General features: G+C 42.8%; 1 protein-coding gene across 4 annotated transcripts in view; it reads left to right on the top strand.

Annotated features, from left to right (window-relative positions):
• The window catches only part of CDC42 (cell division cycle 42), a 51,906-nt gene that overhangs the window by 20,115 nt on the left and 25,179 nt on the right, over positions 1 to 6,612 (top strand). The window contains exon 1 of one of the 4 annotated variants that reach the window (XM_011990130.1): positions 5,472 to 5,492. The exons of the other annotated variants lie outside the window; for them this stretch is intronic. The gene's annotated coding sequence lies outside the window, so the exon portion shown is untranslated. Of the gene's footprint in view, positions 1 to 5,471; positions 5,493 to 6,612 lie in introns of those variants that run through there. 4 annotated transcript variants of the gene reach the window in all.

Here is a 6,612-nt window from a genome sequence, read left to right as displayed (position 1 = left end):
GTTGGTCAGGCTGGTCTCAAACTCCTGGCCTCAAGTGATAATGCCTGCCTTGGCCTCCCAAAGTGCTGGGATTACAGGCATGAGCCTCCGTGCCCCGCTGTTTGACTCATTTAAAAAATGACTTGTGGTTTATAAGACAAATTGTCTGAGAATCTGAATGTAGGTACTTCTGCCTCGTCAGCTAGAGCAAAGAAAGTCTAAATAATCATTGTTTTGTAGTTGGCATCTCATCTCATAACTTTTAAAAGAAAGGTTCTCAATTTGTCAACGTTTGCTGCCTAGGTAATGTAGTGACTGATTTTATGCTGCAAATGTATGCTTGTTTAGAATTTCTGAAATAGGCTGGCATGATTTCATTCTTGTAGACTTAGGACTAAATTACTCTGTACTGATTCTGAAAAGATTTGTCTTTTTTTTTGGTGCATGTATTAAGAACATAAGTTGCCTGGTCTTAAGAGTTTTTTTCTGGTTGGGTGTGGTGGCTCATGCCTGTAATCCCAGCACTTTGGGAGGCCGAGGTGGGAGGATTGCTTGAGGCCAGCAGTTTGAGACTAGCCTGGTCAACATAGTGAGACCGTGGCTCTGTTAAAAAAAAAAAGAGGATTTTTTCCGAATGTGTCCATTTGTCTGTGGTACAAACCTATCCTCTAATTTTTCAAACCAAAAAACTTCTTTGTAACTTTGTCCTTAAACCCTCCACCTTCAATCTGATGACCTATTCTCTATTTCTATGCTACTACCCCGGGACAGATCCTCCATTTCAATCGTAGATTGTTACCCTAGTTTCTTAGCCGAGTTCCTTGACTATCTGTTTGTCTTTGGTAGTCCACCTTGGAATACAGGTACAATATTGATACTCCTAAAACGCTGTTCATGGATATGAAAGAAGTGACTGTTCTGCCTAGCTTTTAGAGTCTATGTGACTTGGACTCATGGTTTTTTTTGTTTCTTTCTTCCACTTTGCATGCTTGGTTGTGCCTTTTCTCCTGATACTCCCATCTAACTAGAGATTTATTCTCACGTTATTCTAGATTACTCTCCCATGTTTATTCTGAAAATCTGTGGCACTTGTAGTTTATAGTGTAGTATTGTAGCGATCTGAGACTACTACAGTTGTTAGTCTGTTCTGCTTATAACCAGTAAAGTATGCTAGATGATGTATGATGAACTTTCTAGCATAGTATTTGGCACGGAGTAGGCATTTAGTAAATTATTGAAATGTTTTAAAGGCCTTTGAAGGCAAGATTTCTCTTACCCAGGGTAATGCTGTAATAGGCATTTAGATATCTTACTTCGATAACTTTTGTAATAAGTTAATAGAGTTGTTTCTTGGAAGAACAAAATCCTATTTTAACAGATATTTTAGGTCCTAATTTGTGTCCTAATTAGAGAGGGTCTGTTAGGTGCTTGGGATCTTGTTTAACTGCACACATACCGGCACAACTACTGTTAAATTTCTTTTGTGCTTTTTCCCCCTTTAGAACAAAAAAGGGTTTAACAGTTGTGTGCTTTTAATAACATTGTATTACCTTGTTGGTAGCCTCCACAACGTTTTTTTTTTTTTTTTTTGAGACAGAGTCTTGCTCTTGTCACCTAGACTGGAATGCAGTGATGCCATCACGGCTCACTGGAACCTCCGCCTCCCGGGTTCAAGTGATTTTCGTGCCTCAGCCTCCCAAGTAGCTGGGATTACAGGTGCGAACCACCACACCGGCTAATTTTTGTAGTTTTAGTAGAGATGGGGTTTTGCCATGTTGACCGGGCTGGTCTCGAACTCCTGACCTCATATGATCTTCCTGCCTCGGCCTCCCAAAGTGCTGGGATTACAGGCGTGAGCCGCTGCGCCAGGCCTTCACAATCATTTTTAATATGTTTAACGTTTCATCCTGTGGTGTATTACTACTTAATTTTCTTTTTTTTGTTACATTGACTGTTTTAATGGTATAGCATGTCATTGTTTCTTGATAAAGTATTTTCTTCTTTTTGGATAAATTACCTGAAGGGGAAATAGATGTGTAGGGCATTAAAAACAAAACAAAAACCAAAACCTTGTGTTTTCCTAATATTTTGAGGGAAAATCTTACTGTAATCTTTCTTCCCTTCTAATCAAATACTCTGTGAATGCTCTTTTTTTTAAACTTTTTGAGACAGCGTCTCGCTCTGTCACTCAAGCCCGAGTATAATGACGTGATCTTGGCTCACCACAGCCTCTGCTTCCTGGGTTCAAGCAGTTCTCCTGTCTCAGCCTCCTGTGTAGCTGGGAGTACAGGTATGTGTCATCGTGCCTGCTAATTTTTGTATTTTTAGCCAAGTTGGGTTTTGTCATGTTGGCCAGGCTGGTCTGGAACTCCTGACCTCAGGTGATCCGTCCGCCTCGGCCTCCCAAAGTGCTGGGATCACAGGTGTGAGCCACTGTGCCTGGCCTTGTGAGTGCTCTTACTTTGTTTTCAGGGGAGTATGATTGACTTTCACTTTGATGGAGTTTAGAACACAGACTGCTATAGAAGATTGCCTAGAGAAGATTTTTTTTTTCTTTTTTTTTTTTTTTGAGAGTCTTCGCTCTGTTGCCCAGGCTGGAGTGCAGTGGCGCAAGCTCGGCCTACTGCAACCTCCGCCTCCCAAGTTCAAGCGATTCTCTGGCTTCAGCCTTCTGAGTAGCTGGGATTACAGGCACTTGCCACCATACTTGGCTAATTTTTGTATTTTTAGTAGAGACGGGGTTTCACCATGTTGGTCAGGCTGGTCTCGAAATCCTGACCTCAGGTGATCCACCCACCTAGGCACTCTGGGATTACAGGCGTGGTAGAGAAGATTCTAAATTGCCTGCATATTTGGATTATTGATAGAGTTCATAGTTGAGTGTTAAGTGCTTTTTGCAGAGTGACTGACAACCTGTGATGGTGATACTATTGTCTATTTTACAAAAGAAGCAAGGCTTAAAGAGTTTTAAGTAGCTTGCCCAGAATCACACAAGAATGGGCATATGAGCTTTAGGGCTGCTTGATTGAAAGCATATCCTCTTCACTGCAACTCTGTAACAGTCTTCCTTGGGCATGTTAGAGACTTGAGAAATACTAGCTGTGTGATTAGGGTATTTTGTCTCTTAAAATAGGGCGGGGTGGGTTACAGCCCTTTCTGTGATACTTTGAATCTCTTGGCTACAAATGTGACACTTATTAAATTAAATTGCTCTTTGAGATTGGAGTGAAGGGATTTCTGAAAGGATTGATCAAATTAGCAAATAACCCTGTATAGTAGAAGCAAGGATTTTTCTTAATTCCCTGTTATTCATAGTATTTAGATGCTTTTACTTAACTCTTCTAATCTTTTTAGGGCTGTTTCTGCAAGTTTTAATTTTTAATAAGAGTAAGGTGCCATATTAGGTATTTACTCTCTGTTACTAGTTGCTTTATATACATTACCTCATTTCTCTGTAGTGGTCTTGTGAATTAGATGTCAATTTGTAGACGAGAAAGTTAAGGCATAGAAGTGAAGTAACTTGCCAGGATCGTACACATTGAGGTGGAGTTAAGATTGGAACCCATGTTTGCTTGTCTTTAAAAATCTCTTTTTTTTTTTTCTTTTGGTCAGAGTCACTGTCAACCAGGCTGGAGTGCAGTGGCATGATCTCAGCTCACTGCCACCTCCTCTTGGGTTCAAGTGATTCTCAAGCTTTAGCCTCCTGAGTAGCTGGGATTGTAGGCATGTGCTACCATGCCTGGCTAATTTTTTGTAGTTTTAGCAGAAACGGGATTTCACCATGTTGGCCAGGCTTGTCTTGAACTGCTGACCTCAAGTAATTGACCTGCCTTGGCCTCCCAAAGTGCTGAGATTATAGGCCACTGTGCCTGGGTGTTTTTTTCGTATTACTACTTTAGTCAACAAAGTTTTAAAAGACATTTAAGAATTTTATTTTTTCCTGCCTTTAATATATTGTTCAGTATTGTATTGGCTGCATTGGGAGGGGGAATAAAGAAGTATAAGCCTAGGCCGGGCGCGGTGGCTCAAGCCTGTAATCCCAGCACTTTGGGAGGCCGAGACGGGCGGATCACGAGGTCAGGAGATCGAGACCATCCTGGCTAACACGGTGAAACCCCATCTCTACTAAAAAATAAAAAAAAAAAAAAAAACTAGCTGGGCGAGATGGCGGGCGCCTGTAGTCCCAGCTACTCGGGAGGCTGAGGCAGGAGAATGGCGTAAACCCAGGAGGCGGAGCTTGCAGTGAGCTGAGATCTGGCCACTGCACTCCAGCCTGGGCAACAGAGCGAGACTCCGTCTCAAAAAAAAAAAAAAAAAAAAGGATAAGCCTAGTCGTTCCCTCAGAGAGCTTAAAATCTGTTAGAGGGGCTGGGTGCAGTGAGGTGGTGCATGCTTGTAGTCTCAGCTACTTGGGAGGCTGAGGTGGGAGAATCGCTTGAGCGTAGGAGGCAGAGGTTGCAGTAAGCACAAATTGCACCACTGTGCTACAGCTTAGGTGACAGAGTGAGACCCTGTCTCAAAAAAAAAAAAAAAAATCTGTTAGAATAAACATTAGGCATATGTGACTAAAAATAACACGGTTAATTACTTCTGTGATTCATTTATTCAGTGTGTCCTGTGTGACTGGTATTGAGCTATTTTGTGGGCATACAGCAGTTACTGCCTTTATGGAGATTTCCTTATTTTTAAAAGTCTATTTCTACTGCCATATAACAGGTAAATGGGATAATTATAGATTATGACCTTACAATAAAGGAAATAAGGTAATATGATAAGAGTGTAAGGAGGGAGGGCACTATTGCCCTGGATAATGTGGTCAGGGGAGGGCTTTGGGAGGAGATGATGATTCGAGCTGAGATCTGGAGAGTGAGAAGCCAAAAGCTTTAAGAGCAGGGGCAGGAGTATTGCTGGTAAAGACTTGAAGGCATGGCCGGGTGCAGTGGCTCACACCTGTAATTCCAGCACTTTGGGAGGCCGAGGGGGGCAGATCACCTGAGGTTGGGAGTTTGAGACGAGCTTGACCAACATGGAGAAATCCCATCTCTACTAAAAATACAAAATTAGCCAGGTATGGTGGCACATGCCTTATAATCCCAGCTAGTTGTGAGGCTGAGGCTGGAAAATCACTTGGACCTGGGAGGCGGAGGTTGTGGTGAGCAGAGATTGGGCCAAAAAAGACCTGAAGGCAGGACAGAGCCTGGCACGTTTGGGGAGGTAAAGAGACCTGTGTATAGAACATGGAGAGTACAGGGGAACGGAGCATGAGAAGGTTTGAGAGCTAAGGAGGGCCTTGCGGTGGGTTCTGTTTAGTCCGTTTGGGCTTCTTTAACAATACCATAGACTGAGTAGCTTGTAAATGACAGAATCTTATCACAGTTCAGGATCCTGGGAAGGATGATATTGGGGTGCTGGCGTATTTGATGTTTGGTGAGGGCCTGCTTTGTGGTTCACAGATGGTTGGTTTTTTCTTTTTCTTTTTTTTTTTTTTGACAGAGTCTCACTCTGTTGCCCAGGCTGGAGTGCAGTGGTGCTCTCAGCTCACCGCAACCTCCACCTCCCAAGCAAGCGATTCTCCTGCCTCAGCCTCCTGAGTAGCTGGGGTTACAGGCGTACGCCACCGGCTGGTTTTTGTATTTTTAGTAGAGGCAGGGTTTCACCATGTGGGCCAGGCTGGTCTTGAACTCCTGACCTCAGATGATCCGCCCGCCTCGGCCTCTCAAAGTGCTGGGATTACAGGTCTGAGCCACTGCGCCCACACCAGTTTGTTCCTTTTTGCTGTGTCCTCTTGCATGGTGCAAGGGGTGGGGGAGCTCTCTGAGGTCTCTCATAAGGCCCCTAATCCCATTTGGGGATGAGGGGACTCTGCCCTCTTGACCTAATCACCTCCCAACAGTCTCACCTTCTGACAACATCACACTGATGATCAGGTGTCAGCTTATTAATTTTGGAACACAGACATTCTGATCATAGCAGGAAGTCAGGTGGTTGGGGCAGTTTTGATACCTGGACTAGATAGGAAAGGTCTCAGAGAAGGAGGGGTTTTGTAGTGGAAGGGTAGCTTGAAAATAGGGTAAGTTGTAAGGCCAGGCACCCAAGATTTGGCTGAGATGGGAGGATTCCTTGAGCCCAGGAAAGTTGAAGCTGCAGTGAGCCATGATTGAGCCACTCCACTCTGGCCTAGGTGACAGAGTGAGACCCTGTCTCAAAAAAAAAACAAAAAAAAAGAAAACAAAAAAAAAACTCTTTAGGAAACCTGTATATTTGAACATCAAGGGCTAAAAATTCACTCAGTACCATTTAGCAGAGGATGTATAACATCCATTACACATCCGTTTTAAAAACAGCATGTTTCTAAAATTATACATGTCTTTACAAATAAACGTTACAGTATTAATAACTATAGAGGCACCATAAGGACTAGTTACAAAACATGCTGCTAACTTTCTCAAGGCATCTCTGAGCCATCTCTTAAGGTGTCTATTTTGATCGTGGGGCTTTAAGAACATTTTCTTTGCTTTAATTAGTTATAGGTCTCCATTTTCATTGTCTTCATCATTGGCTTGACCTCCCTTTTTGGCAAACATTTTTCCTGTTGTCCCCACCAAGGTCTCATTTCTTTTTTTTTTTTTTTTT

The sequence above is a fragment of the Mandrillus leucophaeus genome, unplaced genomic scaffold, assembly GCF_000951045.1.
Source record: "Mandrillus leucophaeus isolate KB7577 unplaced genomic scaffold, Mleu.le_1.0 Scaffold370, whole genome shotgun sequence".
NCBI classification, from domain to species: domain Eukaryota; kingdom Metazoa; phylum Chordata; class Mammalia; order Primates; family Cercopithecidae; genus Mandrillus; species Mandrillus leucophaeus.
Note: the sequence above shows the minus strand (reverse complement) of the source record. Positions and strands in the feature narration are given on the sequence as shown.